The 21,651-nt window shown below is 47.3% G+C and overlaps 1 long non-coding RNA gene across 3 annotated transcripts in view; it reads left to right on the forward strand.

Moving 5' to 3' along the window:
• Window positions 1-3,348: 3,348 nt before the first annotated feature.
• Window positions 3,349-21,651, forward strand: part of LOC139760281 (uncharacterized) — an 85,884-nt gene continuing 67,581 nt past the window's right edge. For 2 of the 3 annotated variants that reach the window (XR_011715299.1, XR_011715292.1), the window contains exon 1: window positions 3,349-3,482. This is a non-coding gene — a long non-coding RNA (uncharacterized lncRNA). The remainder of the gene's footprint in view (window positions 3,483-21,651) is intronic. The other variant, XR_011715293.1, reaches the window with a different exon arrangement.

Raw genomic sequence — 21,651 nt, forward strand, 5'->3', positions numbered from 1 at the left:
TATCAGCTTGTTTTGCTAATGACATGCCAAAATAGGCTAATAAGTGTCTGTCTATGATCATCTGGTTATGGCTGATATCTGTGTCTATAATCATCTGGTTATATTTTTTTTGCATTAAAAAACATTTTATCACCAGTGTTCTAAGTTAGCTATTACTGCAAGTGTGCTTATGAAACTGAATAGTGCTTTATTCACTGTCACAAGTTCTTTTAAGTGTGGAACAGTAAGAGAATTGATTGGCTTTGTAGTGTAAAGATTTCATAATACATTTAGAAACCAGCGTAATATATTTGTTACGTAGGGCTTCGATATCTTAAGTTCACGTCCTCCCTCCATCTCGAAGAAGGACTGAGTGGGGAAATGGTTCTGGTGCTTGAAGATTGGATGAGGCCAGGGATAGTTCCTTTGTGCCAGGGGTAAAGATGAGGAAAGGGTAACGTGAGAATTATGGAAGGAAGTGCTTTGAGTGGGTCTGTAGACGAATGTCATCATCATCTCAGAAGGGTTGGGTAGTTACCCCTCTTATGTGTAAGAGGAGGAGGAGGAGGATATAACATGACGTCGATCAGACGAGGAGTATATATTTTCAGGGAGGGAAGAACTGATTTGCCTTGTGTGTCATTTCATTTATATCATATGAGCAAAACATACACATAAGACTTAGAATTACGTAAGACCCAGAAGGCTTCCGTTATGCACGAGAAAGAAAGGAGAAAAATAATCCTCTTTGTTAACGTTTGTTCTCTGCATTGAAAACAAGTGAAGGATTGATCCCTTACGTTGAGATTCTGGGAACCGAACTGGGAAGGTTTTTGTAACAGTGCAGTGCTTGTTGCAGTGGGCTGTGGGCTGGGCTTGTGGTGTGAGGCCCTTCGGCTTTGAGTAGGGCTTGTAGCAGTGAGCTGAGCTTGTGGCAGTGAGCTTAGTTCATAGTATATGTGCCATAACACTGGGCTGAGCTTGTAGTGCAGGCGCAGTAGAGACAGACTGAGCCTGTAGCGCAGGCCTTGTAGAAGTGGGCTGTTTGGTGAGGGCCGTGTAAGAATGACCTGAGCTTGTATTGAAGGCCCTTTATCAGTGGACTGAGCTTGTACTGTATGTAGTTCGGGCCTTGTAAGAAATGTGGCTGTGGCCCAGGGTTGTGTGAAAAGCTTGTGAATGTGGCTTGTGGGTTCGATATGAGAGTGAGACGTTATGTGTGGCTTGTACACTATTTACGTCTTGTAGTTGTGGTAGAAAGAACATCTGCTGAACAGTTCAGATATTCATGTCATCATAACTATTAGCATTCGAAAGTCACCATAAGCATATATATATATATATATATATATATATATATATATATATATATATATATATATATATATATATATATATATATAAGGGAAAATGTTGAAGGACATACACAGAGATGAAAGTACATGTTGTTGAACACACACCAGGAACAAACGTCCGTGGAAATAAGCTTGCATAGACACGTACTTACTGAGCCAAGGACATCTGCAGAGAACATACACAGACGGACGTGCAGAGACAAGGTCGAGCCCGGAAAAGGACAAACATACTGAGCGGGAAGCCACGAACCGACACTTGGCGTGGACAAACATCGACACATACAGGCACTGTCAAGGACAGACACTGGCTCCGACGTTCATCAAAAGGCGCAGAAACTGACACGAACAGACACTGACGCGGGAAAGTAATGGGTGAAGAATAGTGGACGAATCAAGGGACGTACACGAGAAGTTGTGCGTCGAGATAGAGAAAGAGACGCGTGCGTCGAGGCTGCTAAGGATGCACACGGGGCGAGTCTTCGTTGGATCTGAATGCGACGGTGCGATCATTGAGCACAACAGTACGATCATTGGGCACGAGGGTACGACCCTTGAGCACAAAGGTACGACCCTTGAGCACGACCCCACGATCTTTGAGCAGGGTGGTACGACCCTCGAGCACGACGACGGTACGTGCCTTGAGCACGACGACGGTACGTGCCTTGAGCACGACGACGGTACGATCCTTGGCCACGACGGATCACAATGAATAATGGATCCCCACAAGAAAAGAGAGGCGGAGAGAATAATGATGGGCACCAGCCATTAGCAGAGTTTCAGGAGACAGGACGATGACCCACTTACGTAAACGCTTGTACCTCGTTCATCCTGGGTTGCGTACACTGGCCAACCTTCCCTACCCCACAGCGCGGGCTGAGACACGTGGACACATACACGTCTGCGAGCAGATACATGACGCAAATATATACGCACGTCCATGATATACGCATGCAATACAGGGACAGGCAGACTCGGGCGTGCATGACCAATTCGGTCAAACTCACTTCGAGGAGGCATTCAGATGTGCTAGTGATGAAGGTCCAGCGGAGGGCAACAGTGTTGGTGCTTGAAGTTCAAGGAGAGTGTCGCTGGCCCCGTTGGAAAAGACAAAGCGAAACATACAGACTTATGTAAAGAAAAAATAGATCAACAAAGACACACACACACACACACACACACACACACACACACACACACACACACACACACTTATATTCAAAAGAATAGTTAGATGAATAGATACCAGAATCCGTTTGTAGATGGAGCAATCCTTCATCCACCCTCCCCAGTTCCAGCTTAGTCTTAACCCCCCAATATCTCTTGCTCCATAATCCCCTCAGCGCCTCCCCCCTTCCTCCTCCTCCTCCTCTCTCTCTCTCTCTCTCTCTCTCTCTCTCTCTCTCTCTCTCTCTCTCTCTCTCTCTCTCTCTCTCTCTCTCTCCCCCACATCCTGCCCTGGTATAACCCCCCCCCCCCCCCCCTCGAGCCCAAGTAGTACCTCCCGACCTCCATCGTGTTGTGACACACGTCCAAGACAAGACAGTTACGTAAAGCAGTGTCGCAGCGCCCCGTAGTCTGATCAGTTTACAAAGCACATTCGTGTACGCAACTCCCAGCTTGTCGCACACGCTCAGCCAACCGCCATAATACTAATGATCAGCCTGGAGCACGACGACACGACCCCTGAGCACGGCAAGTGCCACCACCCGTGAGCACGTTGGTACGACCCTTGGGTATGATGGCGTAACCTTAGGCCAAAGGTCGCACCGTCGTGCTCTAGGGTCACACCGTCGCGCTCAAGGGGTTCGCACCGTCGCTCTGAAGGGTTGTCATGTCGTGTTCAAAGGCCACACCGTCGTGCTCTCGGATCTTGCACTCGTACTGGAGGGGTTCGAAGCGTCTTGCTGAAGGAGTTAATCACATGCTTACGCGGCATCCTGTATGATGCCTTGTTATGTCTGTCCTCTAATCTTATCTCGCACTTTGGAGAGCGTTTGGTGAGGTTATGCGGCAGCTGGCTGGTTGGGGAGCCGCCAAATGACTTCGTCCATCCCACGTCGCGTCGCGCTGTGTCGTGCAAGGCGACCCTACAGTGTGTCGTCGGCGTCCTCAAGTGGAGTCTGGTTCACAGACGTGTTAGGTGTTATGGTTAGTCTCTTGTGGTGTCTGACCCCATGTATGGGTGTCTGGTATTAGGGTCTGGGTGGTGTTTGGTGTGTGGGGTTTGTGGGTTGTGGTGGTTTGTGGTTGGTTCTTGCATGATGCCTTTGTGGTGTGGTTTGTGGTATTTTGTGATGTTAGTCTTTTTTTTTTTTTTGATCTGTGGTATTTTGTTGTGCTCTGCTGTTCGGTGTTTTCTACAACGTTCGTTTTATTTTCTGATGTTTTTTTTATTGTATTTTGTTGTGCTCTGCTGTTCGGTGTTTTCTACAACGTTCGTTTTATTTTCTGATGTTTTTTTTTATTGTATTTTGTGTGATGTCACGTGCAGTGTTCCCTTGGTGGAGTGGGATGTCGAGTGTGGTTATGGGGGCGTGATATCAAGTTCGTGTGGATGTCATGTCTTTTGGTATCCTGTACTGCGTTTTTATGTGTTGGCATGTGTGGTATTGTGTATGGCATCCCGAGTACCGTCTCTCAGCTATCAATCGGCCATGAAAAGTACTGAAAAGTTCAGAGAACCTTCCTTTTTTTTTTCGTGTCTGAAATAGGAAATTGATATGTCGAAAATATACATATACGTATATGAACAAGAACAGGAGTTTGTTCTTGGTTAAAAGTCTTTATATTTTGAAGGCACAAGTTCTGTGTAGAGAGCCCCAGGCACTTTAATGATTCAAGACGAACTGGTCGATGTTTTCTGTGTGAATATGCATTTAAGTTTATGCTTTGGAAGTGTGGTTCTTGGAAAGGGTAGAGAAGTCAAACTTCCCCGGGGTTGAGCAACAGGAACTCTTGTGTAGTGGTTGAAAAACATTTTTTTTTCCATTTTCATATTCCGTTAATCACTTTCTTTTGCAAGACGAAGTATTACCATTATCTTCGTTTCGAGTATAATCTCGCAGGTAATTTATCTCAACTACTGATTTTGACTTCGGGAAAATATCTTAGATTATGCTGGTGTATTGTGCTTGCTTTATAGATTAGTATAGTTTGGTATTAGGATTGTATAACTGGGCTCTTCAGAAAGTCTTCAAGCCAAGAAATTGAGAAGAATTTGGAACTTAGGAATTTCCACAAGTAGACAGGATAGATGTACAATCTCAATTTTCTTTTTTTCTTTTTTTTGTAAAAGTGGTAATTCTATTTTCAACTGATATGCCAAACGCTATTTATTTATTAGCCACTGTGAAAGATATCTTGACTAAATTCAACCTGTTTTATAGATTCTAGTGAGAAAGAAAACTTGGCCAAACCCAGTACTATCCCAAACCTTCTTCACCTGTCTCTCTTACCACATCCTACCACCGTCTCTCTCTCTCTCTCTCTCTCTCTCTCTCTCTCTCTCTCTCTCTCTCTCTCTCTCTCTCTCTCCCTCCCCCTCCCTCCCTCCCTCCCTCTCCCACACCTCCGTGCCTCTCCTTTTTCTTGGTCTCATCTCGTCTCTCCTGCCTGCGTTCATTCAGTTCACACCCACGTCTTTTTGAACCAGAGAGCACGAGCTCTGTCCTAAGGTTTCGTCTTGGCTTCGGTTGGAGTCTCGTCCTTCTCACATTTGAATAATAGGATGATGGGAAACTCATCCACCATTAGCGAACGCCGTAACAGAACCAACGTCCAAGCTGCAAGAAGATTAGACGGAGCACCGAAGCGAAACTCTGCTGCAGACGCCGTATGTCATTTCAGAACACTTTCATTATAGTTTACTTTTGATTCATTATAGATAACGTGTATGCATTACGAATTCATCCGGTTCCTTACGTTCGTTTCATTACGAAGTGTAAATGTGTGAACCGTGTTGGAGCATTTATGTACACGTACGTGTACCGGTCTTGCTGGGTGAAACACGACATGACATTCCACCTCCCAGCGAAGGAATGTGTCGCTCTAGACGAACTTTCCCGCCTCCGCCAGCGGAATGGCCGACCGGCCGGACTAGCTTGCTGCACAACGCGTGAATCATCTGCCCGGGCGGGACGCTTGACCTTCAGTTCATCTTCAGTGGCCGACCTTGTGACTGTCCTTAACGCTCACCTCCTCCCACTGCTGCCAGCCCCCTGGCCATCCTGCCTCCTACCACACACATACCCCAGACTCCTCCCACTCCTCGCCGCTCCTCCCTCGGCTCCTGGTAACAAAAAAAAAAAAATGTCAGACGGCGATGATGTTCCATCGTTCCCGTGTCTCTGTGTTGGTGATGGTTGGGGTTCTTCTGTATGGTAAAGTTGACGGCGTTTCTCATCCTGGACGCGCAACCTTCGGCAAGTCCGTTCCCACAGTCTTCACTCCCACAGTCTGGCTATTACCCCGACCTCATCCTATTAAACCCCAGCCTCAGCCTATTAACCTACAGCCTCAGCCTATTAACCTTCAGCCCCAGCCTATTAATCCCCAGTCTCAGCTTATTAACCCCCAGTCTCAGCTTATTAACCCCCAGTCTCAGCTTATTAACCCCCAGTCTCAGCCTATTAACTCCCAGATTCAGTGTATTAACCTCCAGACTCAACCTGTTAATCTCCAGCCTCAACTGGTAACCCCGAGACAAATTATGAAACCCAGCTCTTACCTATTATACCTTAGACTCAGCCTATTAACCCAGACTCAGCCTATTACACCCCAGACTCAGCTTATTTAACCCCCTGGGACTCAACCTGTTAACCTCAGCCCCTATTATACCCCAGACTCAGCTTATTTAACCCCCCGAGACTCAACCTTGTTAACCTCGGCCTCTATTCATAACCCTTAAACTCAACCTATTAACTCCATCTTTTGCCTTTCTAACCCACCAGACTCACCCTATTATTCCATGGTCTCAACGTATCTACTCTTAGCCTCAACATACTCACTCTCTCTCAGCCTCCACTTAATACCCCAGTCTTTACCCAACTCGCTCCCTCCCCCTGCCTCACAGTATTGACCCAACCCTCATATTAGTATCCCATTCACCATTCATATTAGTATCCCAGTCACCATTCTCAATCCCCACCCTCAACCCAGTACGCTCAGCGTTTACCCTTTACACACACTCACCCACCCCCACCCACTCACTCACCTCAGTCTCCTCAAACTACCCACCATCTGCTAACTACCCTGCGGCTCTACAGTCTACCCCCAGCCTCCATTCCCCACCCCCAGGCTCCGCCCACTGCCCCCCTTAGACTAACTACCCCCCGCCATGGTCAGCTACCCCTCACCAGCTCTGTATTACCCCAGCCTCTACCAACTTCTCAATCTTCAACTGGCTACTCCAGCTTCAACCATCTACCCCTTGTGTGTATGCTATCTACCATAGCATCCCTTAACTACGGTTCTACTTGCCACCTCAGTTTCTGCTAACTACCCCCAGCTCCTACTTATTACCCCAGCATCTACCAGCTACCACAGTTTCTAACTTCCCAAGTTTCTTTTAACTACCCAAGCTTCTAAACTATCCCCCCCCTCCCAGCTTCTAACTACCCCAGTTTCTCCTCACTGTTTCTCAGCCTATACTTAACTACTCCCCCAGTCTGGGTAGTTAACACCCTTAGCCGCAATCCACCCACTGTCCCTCCCCCCCACTATCCACCCACTACTGCCAGCCTCCAACCGCTCTCCCTCACCTTCCACCCACAAGCTAACCCCCACCCTTGAGCCTGCCCCCCCCACCCCTACCTCCCCCCAATCCCCCAAGCCTGTAACCACTACTTTTAGGAATACTTTGGAGCTGTTGCCCGCCTCACCCGTGGTACACGAGGTGAGTCATTCCTTAGACCCGAGCCGTCAAGGGTCCCATGTAGTGGTGAGTCATTCCTTGAACTCGAGTCGTCTAGGATTCCATGTAACGAGTCATTCCTTGAACTTGAATCGTCTAGGATTCCATGTAACGAGTCATTCCTTGAACTTGAGTCGTCTAGGATTCCATGTAACGAGTCATTCCTTGAACTTGAGTCGTCTAGGATTCCATGTAACGAGTCATTCCTTGAACTTGAGTCGTCTAGGATTCCATGTAACGAGTCATTCCTTGAACTTGAGTCGTCTAGGATTCCATGTAGTGTCATTCCTTGAACGTGAGCTATTATGTGATGGAATGGCTTAGTGTACATTATCAGGCACAACGCTGGAAGGTAGACATGATAATTAAGGTTACCCTGTAAGGTTGGCGAGCGTTGCTGGGAGAGCGCTGGAAGGTGGAGAGGATCGTAGGTGGCTGGAATGTATCCTGGGCTGCTGCTGGAAGGTGGATACGAGTCTACACAGCAGTTGTGCTTGATAACATAATTAGGGTATTACTGGAATATGTAAAGGATATCGCTGGAATAGGGAAAGGTTCCAAGGAAGTTCGTGTGCGTGGCTGGTCTGATGCTGGAAGGTGGGTTAATTGCCGGAAGGTGGGAAGATTGCTGGAAGATGGGAAGATTGATGGAAGATGGGAAGATTGCTGGAAGATGGGAAGATTGATGGAAGATTGGAAGATCGATGGAAGATGGGAAGATTGCTGGAGGATGGGAAGATTGATGGAAGATGGGAAGATTGCTGGAAGGTTGGAAGATTGATGGAAGGTGGGAAGATTGCTGGAAGGTGGGAAGATTTCCAGGTATGTAACTGTCACAGCTTGACCGGTCACACGAAGGCCATCATGTGTTACTGTTATTCACAGAAGCACGAGGAGAGTGAACATGGCTCCTCTTCTGTGAAATGGAAAACAACTCTTTTGAGAGAGAGAGAAAAAAAGAAGACGTGAGCTGCTGGGGAGATTGTGAATTATATACTCTCCAAGAAGATGGGGGAGAGAGAGAAGGAAGAGAAGAAAAAGAAAAAGAAGGAGGAGAAGAAGGAGGAGGAGGAGAAGGAGGAGGAGGAGAAGGAGGAGGAGGAGAAGGAGGAGAAGAAGAAGAAGAAGAAGAAGAAGAAGAAGCAGTTGCGGACTTTTCATTCCATCATCTGGCTTGGCCTTTGTGGATGACGTCGCTTTTAGTGCTGCTAAGATAAGATGGTGGCCACACTATTTTCTTTTTTCCCCTTCCAGAAACTGAATGAGACAGAATACACCCTGTGCTCACGGTAGTTACGAGGGGGTTGTTCTGGATTAACCCACTCGTGCCTTCCTTGAACTGCTCAAACCAAGCATCGGGGTAATGTTTGATGCCCTGGATCTACAGCAGATGTATCCCTAAATTTACAGTAGAATGACCCCGATGTTTACGTTCACAGTAGGACATACTCTGTTTACATTAGAACATCATTTTCTGTGGGATGCACCAAAGGGAAGGAGTATGGTCTCTGGCAAAGCTAAAGATCCACTGTTGCTTTGCAGGATGCTATCTTCACCTGGGGTGGTTTTCAAGGAGTCATTTCATCAAACACTCTCGTGCGAGGGGGAGAGGAAGAGGGCGCCAGTGAGTTTGAGAGTCATCTTTAAGTAGAATTTATTCCTGAACTTATCCCAGAGAAGTTTAACGTGTTTTGTCTAAAGGTTCGTGGCGTGATATGTGATTAGATTTCTTGTCATGAGGTTTAATATAGCTTTAAGACCTTGATATTAAATAATCCAGACGACCTGTTAAAGAGGATCCAGAGGTTATTCAAACTAGGATTATGACGGGTGGTGATCCTTCCTTAAGTAAATAGACAAAAAAAAAAAGTCACTGTTGTATGATATAATGGAAAAGATTTCGATGCCTTGTGTACGACGATGCGACCCCTTGAGCACGACGTGCATGACCCCCTTGAGCATGTTACTACGACCATTGGGTATGATAAGATCAGGTATTTGACCTGGTTCGTAAAGGGTAAGGTCAAAGGGCAGGGCCATCATACCACGAATCATACCGATGTAGGTGAGCGATATTCGACGGGAGGGAACTATTTGGTCTGTGGTGTCCAAACCATTCAGAAAAAAAATATTATATAATTTGTAAGGTTATTAATTTCTTAAAGTTTATGATTGAACAGTCAGCCGTGTGTGGCGGAATTGTAATCCTTTGCCATCCCTCTTCTCGTTTCATTCACTACAATTTCACTTCATTCATGCATTTCGCTCCCTTGCCTCTCCCATGCCAGTTCCACTCCCCTTCACTCCATTACCGTCCTGCTACGCCCCCCCACGAGCCTTTGTTTCATGACCCCCTTCGCTCTGGGGAAAAAGCCATTGTTAATATCACTCGTTTTTTTTATTTTACGTCAGTTCAGCACACCTACGCATTTAAGAAAAATCAATCACCCCCTCCCAGATCTGCGGCCTCTTGTATTTCAAGTAATACAGAGGTTACATAACTTTTGAAATATATAAGTTTGTAAATTACTCATGATGATGATGATAGATGTATATTGTTGTCTTTGAGTTTGGGATAATCTGAGTTCGGTCTGAAATTTGGTAGTTAAACAAGTTTGAGTTATTATTGTTATTATTATTATTATTATTATTATCATTATTATTATTATCATTATTATTATTATTATTATTATTATTATTATTATTATTATTATTATTATTTAGGCTTTACATGACTGTGTAGGAGTTTTGATAGTGATAGCTGCGTGAAGGCTCTCAAAGCGGTAACAAGACGAGAGAGCCAGGATGCATGACGCCATCATGGCCCTGACGTCATTCAGTGGTTGATTACGTCACCACGTAATCCGTGCCAAGTGCCACCCTCTCACGCCCGTGCCTCGCTCCTAGCAACACACGCCCGTGCCTCGCTCCTAGCAACACACGTCCACGCCTCGCTCCTAGCAACATACGTCCACGCCTTGCACTTAACAACACACGCCCGTACCTCAAGTCCTTTCAACACCCGCCCATGCCTCTCTCCTTGCAACACACGCCCACACGCCTTGCCTGACAACACAACATGGCTGCATCCGCGCACCACATCAAGCAGCACTCATTTCCCCCAGACTGGCGCGCTTACAGACACCACTCTGCCCCACCTGGCCACCAATGCACGACCCCTCCACGTCTTTGGCAACGCGCTTACCTAACACCACGCCCACCAACACACGCATGTACCTCGCCTCCAGCAACTCACGCCTTCACGCCACCCCCACTGCAGTCCTGCAACGCCACGTCTAACAACACATATGCAACACCAAAGGAACACACACACACACACACACACACACACACACACAGTGGTGCACTGCCCATGCTTAATAATACGCTGGCTTTCATCGGGCCTGAGACAGGCACCATGTGTGGCACCACCCGCATGCCACCCCCTAGAAACACAAACGTACACCTAGCAACACCCAGACCTGTGCATCATGCTCGGTAACACTCACACCCGCCCGTCAAACCTAGCGCACCGCCCACACACCGCGCCCAGTAACACGCAGGGCTGGTCACCAGGCATGGCAACACACCGCCCACACACCGCGCCCAGTAACACTCAGGGCTGGTCACCAGGCATGGCAACACACCGCCCACACACCGCGCCTAGTAACAATCACACCCTCTCCTCATTACACGCCCCACACACCGCGCCCTGTAACACTCAAGGCACCAGGCACAACAACACACGTGTGCCCGCATGCCACGCCTGATTACATTCACGGCCGCCCTTTAGGCATAAGACGCGCCTGCACACCACGCCTAGCAGAACACACGCCTGTGCACCGTACGTGACATACACGCCCACGTCATTCAAACGCCCTAGACGCAAGCGTAAGAGAAAGAAACAGTCATGACCATCTCGATCCCAGAGTCATATTCGTTTTTGTGTGACTACGTTTTCTCCACGGTCTTCATTTTCTTAACATGTTGAGTGGCATTCTTAGCTCATGAATTGTAGTAATTGTGGATTTTTGTCTTCGTGGCATTTCAGCTGACAGAAAGATGGTGTTTCATAGCGTATGGTCTTCTTAATGTGCTGTAGGTCAAATACAGGTTATACTTAAATGTCTTTATAATCGATGTATCATCTGAAGATGCTTATATCTGAGCTTGTATCAGATTGACTATATATATATATATATATATATATATATATATATATATATATATATATATATATATATATATATATATATATATGTGTGTGTGTGTGCGTCGTATTCTTTAATCTAATCAACTCATAGAGCAAATTCTTGCTGTTAGAACCACACTTCCTTGTTGCCAAAGCAACCATACTCCGCCACCCAACTGAAGGGGATGTGGGTGTGTTTCTTCTAAAAAGACCTTATCTCTCTCTCTTTCTCTTAAACAGGAAAAATATAACAAGTTGTAGTATGAATAACCCGAGCGTGGGTAGGAACACACTTCACCCTCCGTATTTCCATATTGCTGTAAGACACAGAAGTTTTACACGACTCAGAATGCCATGAATGAAACGCCTTTGTGAAGAAGTTCCATTCATCTCGGTGTGTGTTTTTTTTCTTTTTTTTTTTTGTTATATCCCTCCACGTCTGTCCCACATCCGTCTTCCCCAGTACCATTATCTTCTCACCACACGCGGCGATCCCCTCTTCCCTTGTCCCCTCTCCATGTCAGCCAGGTTTATGCATCTCCCAACTTCCCGTTTTAGATTTTATGTAACCTCTTGACGAGTGCCTGTGCTCTGCCACACATCACTCCCAGTTTTGTCTTCTTTCAAGCCCGTAGCCTGTGCGCCACTGAAGATCTCCCTGCCCCCCCCCTCCTCCCCCATTGCCCTGCAACCACCTCCCCCTAGCGTCCTTTCCCCTCTAGGGATGGTTGCAACATCCCTCACAATCTCCCATGCTATAGCCCGAGACTGACAGAGAGTCAGTCTTTTCCCTCGTGGTCCAGCCCATTCTTAATCTCTCGCCGAAAACGTTCTTCCAGTATGCCCACCTGCCTGCCCCCCCACCTCACACCACACCCACCCCCCAACCCACCCACTCCTCCTCTCCTCCTCCTCCCCCCAAAAGCACCCCCAGCAGACCCCCTGCCTCCCCTGGATGTCCTTTGGGTGTCCTCTGGTCCGCCCTGGTTGTCAGGAATCACCTTGCTGTGACCTACAGTGTTGGTGGAGGGACGGGCGGCGTCCTTCGCATCATGCTTCTGCCTCCGCTGTTTTTAGAAGACTCGCTTTTCATCACATCTTATTTATTGTCCCCCCTTTTTTTTAATGCCTTTTTACGCAGTTTTTGATGGGAATTGATTCTTTTTCCTTTTGTTTTAGTTATCTGTTTTGTGGTGGTGGAGGTGATGGTGGGTGGTGGAGATGATGGAGGTGGTGGTTGTGGTTGTAATTTGTTGCTGTCATCATCATTTATTGTTGTTGTTGTTGGTGTTGTTGTAACCCCTCTTTTTTGGTCGTGATTGTTGTCCTTGATGTTGTTATTGTTCTCATGGTCATATCTCTCCTCCCCCTCCCTCCTCCCATTTCACTGTTATTGTCAAATGTTCACGTCTCTCGTAGCTGTGGACTGGGATCGTGTTTTTTTTCGCCGTTGTTGTTGTTCAAGTGTTTACAACCTTGTCCCTCTCGCTGCCGTATAGAGTCATGACACGTTGACTAGGTTTCCAGGCAGTTTCGCCAGCTCTCCCAGGGGGATCTGTGTTGTTCCTTGTGATGCTTCTTCTTTCGCGGGTGTGTTCCTGTCGCATCTTTCGCGGGTGTTCCCTGTGGCTTCTCGCACATACTGGATAAGCCAACCGGAGGTGCGGACTGTCCTGGGGCAGTGGGAGGAACACCACACTCCCCCGTCGTCGTGCCAAGCATGGAGGTAGTAGCACTTGGGGTCCTTATCATTATCACTGTAAAAGTCAGTAACTTCGGAGTTGGCGAGTCCAACTCACCGTCGCTGTTTGGGTTGCAATGACTCTGGTATTGTCAAGTTATTTTAGGACGTTGCATATTCACTATTGATTTATGTTATTGGACGTAGAATTAGCTGATGTGTGGATGGGATATTATTTCTTTTTTTCCTGTCTCTGTACACAAGTTTTAACTAACGGAATATATCGCGTTCTTTTGGTTTTAGCCGAGACGATTGTGGTGGACAAGAGGACGTGCTTTGTTGGAGATGATGGTTGTGGTTGAGCAGGGGTACATTGTTTGGTGGAGGAGGTGATTTTGGTTTAGCTGGGGTACATTGTTTGGTGGAGGAGGTGATTTTGGTTCAGCCGGGGTACATTGTTTGGTGGAGGAGGTGATTTTGGTTCAGCTGGGGTACATTGTTTGGTGGTAGAGATGGTTGTGGTTAAGTAGAGGGACATTGTTTGGTGAAGGAGATGGTTGTGGTTCAGAAGGGGGACATTGTTTGGTGGAGCTGGATGTGGTGTAGCAAGGAACGTATTTTAGGGATGCTGCAGCTGCTGCGTCCGCCGCTGCTGCTGCTGCTGCGTCCGCCGGTGCTGCTGTTGTTGTTGCTGCTGCTCTTCGTTAATGATGCAGGAGGTGCGATGGGCTAGAATGAAAGAGCTAATGAAGTGCGTCCATTTGGTTGTTGTGTTCACTCTATGTTGTCATGGTATGCATTTATGTATGTGAGCTTGGTTAAACGGGAGGGCAGACAGACAAAACACACACACACACACACACACACACACACACACACACACACACACACACACACACACACACGTACATACAAAGTAAATGAAAAAAAAGGCAGAATACCAAGAGAGTGGACAAGGGCAAACCTCCTTCACCTATCTATAACAAAGGATACCATGAGGACACGCTGAAGTACAGACCGGTCTCCCTGACGAGTGGGAGAGATAATGAGAAAGCAGATGGATAACTTCCTGCAGAGGAAGAACCGTGAGAGGAAACACGGTCCCGAGGTAAGAAGGGTAACGCGTAACGAACCCCCTTCCATTTCCAAGAGAGAGTGAGCTCCGTTCTTGACGAAAAGAGAAGGCTTGGTGGATCATCTTTATCTTGGACTTCCAGAAAGCCTTTGGTACTGAATAGGAGGCTGGTAAAGGAGCTGTACCCTCAGGTTCTTGCCCTACAGTATTCCAACACTAGAGTAAGCTTTTGGTCACCGTGCTGAAAGAATACAATGGACCGATACAGAAGATCCAGCGGAGGGCGACGGAGATGGCACCGTAACTAAGAGGGTTGCAAACAGTTAAATTTGTCCACCACGGAGGATTGAAGAGTAAAGGGGCGACCTCGCCCTATGAAACGGTTTTTCTGTCATTGTGTCACTTGGGCGAAGAGGCTGCAACTGGCAAGAAGTGGCTGAGGAGTTGGCTTTTCGGACGACATTGAGAAACACTGGAACTTTGTTTTTACCAGCGGGTGAAGACAGTCGCGCAAGGCGAATAATAATAATATGTCCTTGGTTGTCGTGGCTCGGGATAACGATCTATACGTAGGCTCTGTGTTGGGGGGGAGGGGACACACACGGCCCGCGTCAGACGGCCTCTGGTGAAATGGATGTGGTAAGGTGATGGACGGGGCGATGCTTCAGAGGGCGAGGAAATGAGTCTTTGAAGAAACAGTGCGATAATTACGGCTCAGGTGTTCCGTAAGTCTTCGGTTCGTCTTTTTTCTTCTTCCTTTTCTGTTTTCCTTCTTTGTCTTCGCAACCTTTTGTTTTATGTTTCGTTTATGGCCTGGCGTTGATGGGGACTTCTCGCCATGACTGGAACCTTTGACATTTGAGGAAAAAAAAAAGAAAAAAAAATTGAGTTGCGTGGGCGGGCGGGCGGGCGGGTGGGCGCTGGGGGTAAGACGTTCTTTCGCAACTCGAGGAACACCACTTCACATTAAGCGTCGGCACGGAGGCTGTGGTATGACGCGGGGTAAGTACCTTCAAGGTGGTGGCGGGAATACCCTGCTACCCGGATGACCAGATGGTCCTAATTGTATCTTTACTCCTTCCATTATTGTTCTCCCGGTCTCTCAGTAATTCCTACTCCGTGTGGGTTATTCTTACAAGCGTTTTCGTAATTATTGCCTCGACGCATTTAGGATGGTTTTAGTCTTCAGGGGGTTTTCGGTTTTGTTCGCTTGGTGACTCATTTTTTTTCCTTACGGTTGCTCTTAACGTGTCTTCCTAATCGTAGTTTTAGTGCCACAGATCTAGTCCCCTTTTTTTCATCTCATTTGTGTGCTAACTTACCTCACATACCATCACCACCAGGGAAGGTGTACCATATTTATTGCAAAAAATTGGCTGCAGTTGGTGTTACCATCCCCTTTTTTTCGACCTTGGATAAAATTGTTGATATGTTTCCTTAAATGATAGATGAAGATGAGGCACTAGTGTTTCCGAATCAGCCATATTTTGGCTGAATACCTGCCCATAAAACTACCTAGAGCCTTGAGGTTTCCACACAACTTAAATTCCTCCCATCGTGTCTCAGGTAACTCCAGGTTGCCTCTAGCAATCGTCTGTACATAACACATACATAATACAATTAATTATGCAACCACCACCCCTGGACCCCTTTTATGGGGGCTCTTGCACCTTCTTGGCTGACCTCCAATCAACAGCAGGGGGAAATGATGGACGCCTTAGGAGTGAGAGGTTCTTCGGCAAGGGTGTTAACTCCTTTTCGTGTGTTGGCAATGCGGCTTCATATAAGGTTTCGTACAGGCTCGTGGTGTTGACATAGGTTCCAAACACTGACAGAAATCCTCTCAGGATTTCGAATGAAGAAAAGAGGAATATGAGAAATAGTTGGGGGAAAAGGTGTGAATAGAAAAAAAGGGGGGAAGATATGAATTTTTTATTCTTTATGTGATGTAAAGATGTCGAGGAGACTCGTCCGATTGCATTGTTGTAACAATGAGCTGAAGGTAAGGGCCAGCATTCCTGAGAACGAAGGGTGGATGATGGTCCCGGGCATCACTTGAAACTCTCTTAAGTCCGGACTTTAGTACTTCCCAGGGTGGGTGCAAAGTACCCCCATTTGCCACCCTTAGTCACTGAGGAGTACCTCTGAAGTAGGAAGACGGCTGGTCTCCTCAGGTGCCTCAAAATAGCCCGGCGTTCTTGCTGAGAAGTGAAATAGTTGCACGACGGACGGTACGAGCCGAGGGTTTGATAACCTCGACCCTGGACTTTTTTTTTTTAATAAGTATTGGGTCACAGGTCACCCCGTGGTACTCATGGAACGCACCTCCTTGCTGAAGGGGTTGAAATGTCATGGGTTTGCTCCAGATGAGCCTACCAACGTTCCTGGGTTGTCGTTAAATGAAGGCAGCTCGAACGGACCCCAAGTTGTGAAGTGTGGCGGATGTAATTCGAAGGTCCCCAAAGTGACCGACATGGTTCGTGGGGAGTAGGTGGCCCATCATGTCCCCAGGTTGTATGTGACTCTCCACTGGATACTGCTGTTTGAGCAGGATGGCGGAGGAAGTGCTGCCTCTGTTGTTAGATTCGCCAGGTCTCTGCCCGGGACTAGATTATTATGTAAATACACCCTTGCCACAGGAATATATGTTCCAAGACAGATATAAACTGGTTGGGGTTTACAAATAGATTTTTTTTTTTTACAACGGACTGACTGGTATGTATATTATGACGAAAAACATGGGGTTATTGTACTGATTTGATGGATTCGAGCTTTATTGAAGACAAAAAGGACATTTTTTTGTGATACTGTACGTAAATTATGAACATGAGAGGTTGAAATAGAATAAATGAAACATAGATAAGATAGAATAGATATATGGAGTAGATAAACAGCAATTGAGAAGAAGGATAATGTGAAAAACGTACGTAGATCAGTGGAAGCTATTAGGATGTATGCAAGGTAAGAGGGAAGGGCCAAGGAGTATTCAATGCTGTTCCCCCATCCCTGAAACCTAAATGAATTTAATGATGAGGAAAAGTAATAGATAAGGGCTCTATCTTTCACCCCTGAGACCTGAACTGATATATGATGCAAGAAAGAAACTAGGGAATGGTTGAAGGCTCTCCTTCATCCCTGAAATCTGAATGACTATAAGGAAAAGGCAAGGTAGTCAGTCATTCAGGGCTTTCTCTCATCCCCTGGGACCTGAATGTTGAATGACCACCGTGGGGTACCGGAGGGCACGACCAGATGGGCGGGCTTGAGGCCAGTGGGCGGAGCGAAGCGAGGCGAGGCGAGTGGGAGGGGGGGGGGGACATCCCTAGACATCAGGAAAATCCTGTGGGGCTTTTTTTTTGGGGGGGGGGCTTGGGGCAAGGTAGCTCCTCCCTCCGGGGGTTTGTGGAGATCACCCAGAAGGTCAAAGTCAGCTGAGGAGACGACGGCTGCTGCTGCTGGCCCATGCCCCTCAGCGGCAGGAGTCATAGAATTCCCCATTTCCGCTTTCAAGGTCAGAGGTCATACTCGTGCTGACTCCTCACATCATGAGGAGGACTGTGAGAATGCGAAGTTCCTTTTTTTTTGAGGCATCTGGGGTTCACAGATGAGAAAATACCCCATTTCCTACTCTACCATCTCCCCAAGTACCCCCCTTTTCCCCAGGTCGTCCTCCAAATTCAAGGTGACGCTCAAAACCCCCTCCCAGTTCCTCCTCAAAGGCAGTGAGTGCAGATCAATGAACCTCCCAGTTCATTCTTCCACTTCAGTGGGTCACAATCAATGAGCTTCCCAGTCCATCCCTCCCTCCAGCACTGGGAGCCACACAGCGGTGAGGCTGGCGAGCCCAGCGCGCCTCGGAAATGCTTGGGATGTCTAGCAACGTTGGACCCGTGTATACACACACACACACACACGCATGACTTGTGGTTCCCACGTCTCCGATCATCCCCTTGAGCGCGGCGGAGCGACCGCAAAGCACGGCAGACGTCTCCGGTTAAGGGTCGGTACCGTCGTGCTCAAGGGTCGGTACCGACGTGCTCAGGGGTCGGTACCGACGTGCTCAGGGGTCGATATCGACGTGCTCAAGGGTCGATATCGACGTGCTCAAGGGTCGATATCGACGTGCCCAAGGGTCGGTACCGACGTGCCCAAGGGTCGGTACCGTCGTGCTCAAGGGTCGATATCGACGTGTCCAAGGGTCGATATCGACGTGCTCAAGGGTCGGTACCGTCGTGCTCAAGGGTCGATATCGACGTGCTCAAGGGTCGATATCGACGTGTCCAAGGGTCGGTACCGTCGTGCCCAAGGGTCGATATCGACGTGCTCAAGGGTCGATATCGACGTGCTCAAGGGTCGATTTCGACGTGCTCAAGGGTCGATATCGACGTGCTCAAGGGTCGATATCGACGTGCTCAAGGGTCGGTACCGACGTGCTCAAGGGTCGATATCGACGTGCTCAAGGGTCGGTACCGTCGTTCGCAAGGGTCGGTGCCATCGTGCTCAAGTGTAGTACCGTCGTGCTCAGAGATTGTACCGATGCAAGCCGATGGGTCATTCATAACCAAGCGGATGTGACGAGTGCATCCAGGCGAGTGGAAGAGCCCGTCACACACCAGTCAGTCCTCAGTGTTCAGATCAGAGTTAACCCAGGATGTAGATTATTATTCACGACATGTTACACGTATGGTATGAATAATGAAACATGTACTTATTTATTGGAAATGTTACTGTCTTTTTTTTCTGCTTTCGCAAAGTAAGCGTCAAGAACCAGTGAAGCAATGGCCTCTGTTAGCACAATCAAAATCATGGCATATAAATACATCACACCTTTCTATATATATTTATCTGGTAGACTTACATATTCATTCATTCAGTTGATAATGTACTCGTAGTACACAGTATGTCATCTGGCATGATGCGTAAGGTACTAAACAGGTACTCAAGAAGATATTCTGGAGTGTTTGCCAGATCGGCGTTTCGCCTTGCCCCGAGCCACAGTGTTGAAACGCAAAAGCCACGTGAAAACCCCAGGCTTCCCGCGTACTCTGCTATTTGCCGACATGACTGCAGGACTTCGTACTCAGATATTTGCCATCATGACAAGATGAATTTTCCCTGCTTGGGCTGGGATGGATCCTAGGAGCAAGTGGAGCTTCATGGGGATGCTTTGTCGCGCTTAGCGTCTAGATTGGTCTGTCAGCGCTGGTCGGTGGCTGGATGGTCTCTAGGTTTTGGGGTTTTTTTTTACCTACCCGGTCGAATGACGACCATACAGGATGTCCTGTTTGAAAGAAAAAGAGCTACTGTCAGTCGCCATGGCTCGGGTCTGTGCTGTACCATCGGCTTAATCTCTTGGGCGTAGCGCTATGACACTCAAGCGTGACTGTACGTCCCTCGAGTACGAGAATAATGCCCTTGAGGTATGATGACCAAGCCTTTGACCTTATCCTCAAGGGTCCCGGCAAAGGCCAAGTCATCATACCCTTGGAGGAGAGTGGTGTGGGTTCGTGATGGACGGCACTGAGTTATGTCTGGGTCATGTGGAGGTGATGGCCGTGGGCGTGGAAGTGGTGACGAAGGATGTGCTCACGGGTCGGGCGAGTGGAAGGAGAGTGTTCTCAAAAGATTTAACCGGGTCTTATCCTGGCGCACGACTCGAGACGGCCCGTCCCACCTTTCCCTTTTAAGGGAGAGAGAGGGGGAGGGGGGCGGGGGCGGCCGATGGTATGGTGCCACGGAGTGGGTGTGTGTGTGTGTGTGTGTGTGTGTGTGTGTGTGTGTGTGTGTGTGTGTGTGTGTGTGTGTGTGTCAGCCGGATGGAGGAATTTATGCCTCGACTCGGTATGTTAAGATTCCTCACTGGAATCCCTGCTGTACGAGGGAAAACGGCGTGAGGGGGGTGTATATGTCTTATGTAGCGTTTGCTCCGCCTTCCGTCTCCTGTATGTCTCAGGGGGGGGGGGGAGAGAGAGAGAGAGAGAGAGAGAGAGAGAGAGAGAGAGAGAGAGAGAGAGAGAGAGAGAGAGAGAGAGGAAGGGAAGTGAAGCTAGCGAGACACAACAGTCTGGACAGAGTCTTCAATCGAGCACATCCCTCGGCCTCTCATTACACCATCATCCTCGTTGTCTGTTGTCGCCATAGCATTATCGAGCCTCCTCCTCCTCCTCCTCCTCCTCCTCGTCCTCCGAGTCACAACACCTGGCTGGCTTGCCTCCCTCAGCCACGCTTAGCATGTCGCTACCTCCCTCTCCGTGGCGGTACGCGGGGAGGAGAGGCTTACAGGAAGACCTCGTGGTCGATGACAGGGGTCGTCATCTGGAGAGCAGAAATGATGACCTTGATTCCTAATCTCTGTAGATGACTGTTAGCTGTGTTACGTCGACTGTAATTGGCTCTGTTACTTGCGTGACATCGATTGTAACAGGCCTCTGTCACTTGTGTTACACCGACTGTCATTGATTCTGTTACTTGTGCTACACCGAAAGTTGCCTGGTACTGTTATTTTCTGTTACACCGACGGTTATCTGGCAAATGCTGGTTACTTGACACTGTTACGGATGTTACCAACAGTTACCTGGCACTGTCAACAGTGTCACACCGACAGGTATCTAGTAGTGTTACCCGTCACACCATGTTACTGACTGTTACGTGTGTCACACATCAACAGGTACCCTAGGAGTGTTGCCTGTCACACTAAGTTACCAACTGTTACGTGTGTCACACAGACAGCTCCATACGATTTAGCACCTGCGTGGCACCGACAGTTACTTGGCACTGTTACGTGTGTCATATCGTGGCACGGTTACGTAATGGATCATATCGATGAGTTCAGGTGTATACGTACTAATGGTTTCCGTCATAAACTCTCCTTACCCACCACCACGATTCATATCTCGGAGTCCATGTATGTACGAGGACTGTGAATCATGATTCAGAGTATAGGGTCAAGCCCCGTGGTTGGTTCTGCACCCTCCTGACAGACCCTGTCTTGGTTCACACCGCGGAGTTCCCATTGCTATACAGATAGCTCAGTTATCTCGAGTGAGAGTGGGTCAGGTGTTGTGCCAATAATGGTACGAGATTCCGGTATTTAGAGATTTTTATGTCAGTAAAAGGCGTACAAGGTATTCAAAGGGGTGTGGCGGATATCTCACTGTTAATTCCAGAAATGATACGAGAAATAATAATAATAATAATAATAATGATAATAATAATGATAATAATAATATAATATAATAATAATAATAATAATAATAATAATATAGAATAATGATAATAATAATCATAAATTATAATGATAATCATAAATGATAATAATAATTTATTATTATTATTGTTATTATTATTATTATAGTTATTATAATTATTATTATTATTATTAGTATTATTATTATTATTATTATTATTATTATTATTTGTGTTCCCTCTCCTCCATTTCCCATTCTCTCTCCTCATTCC

The sequence above is a fragment of the Panulirus ornatus genome, chromosome 36 (genome assembly GCF_036320965.1).
Source record: "Panulirus ornatus isolate Po-2019 chromosome 36, ASM3632096v1, whole genome shotgun sequence".
Lineage (NCBI taxonomy): Eukaryota > Metazoa > Arthropoda > Malacostraca > Decapoda > Palinuridae > Panulirus > Panulirus ornatus.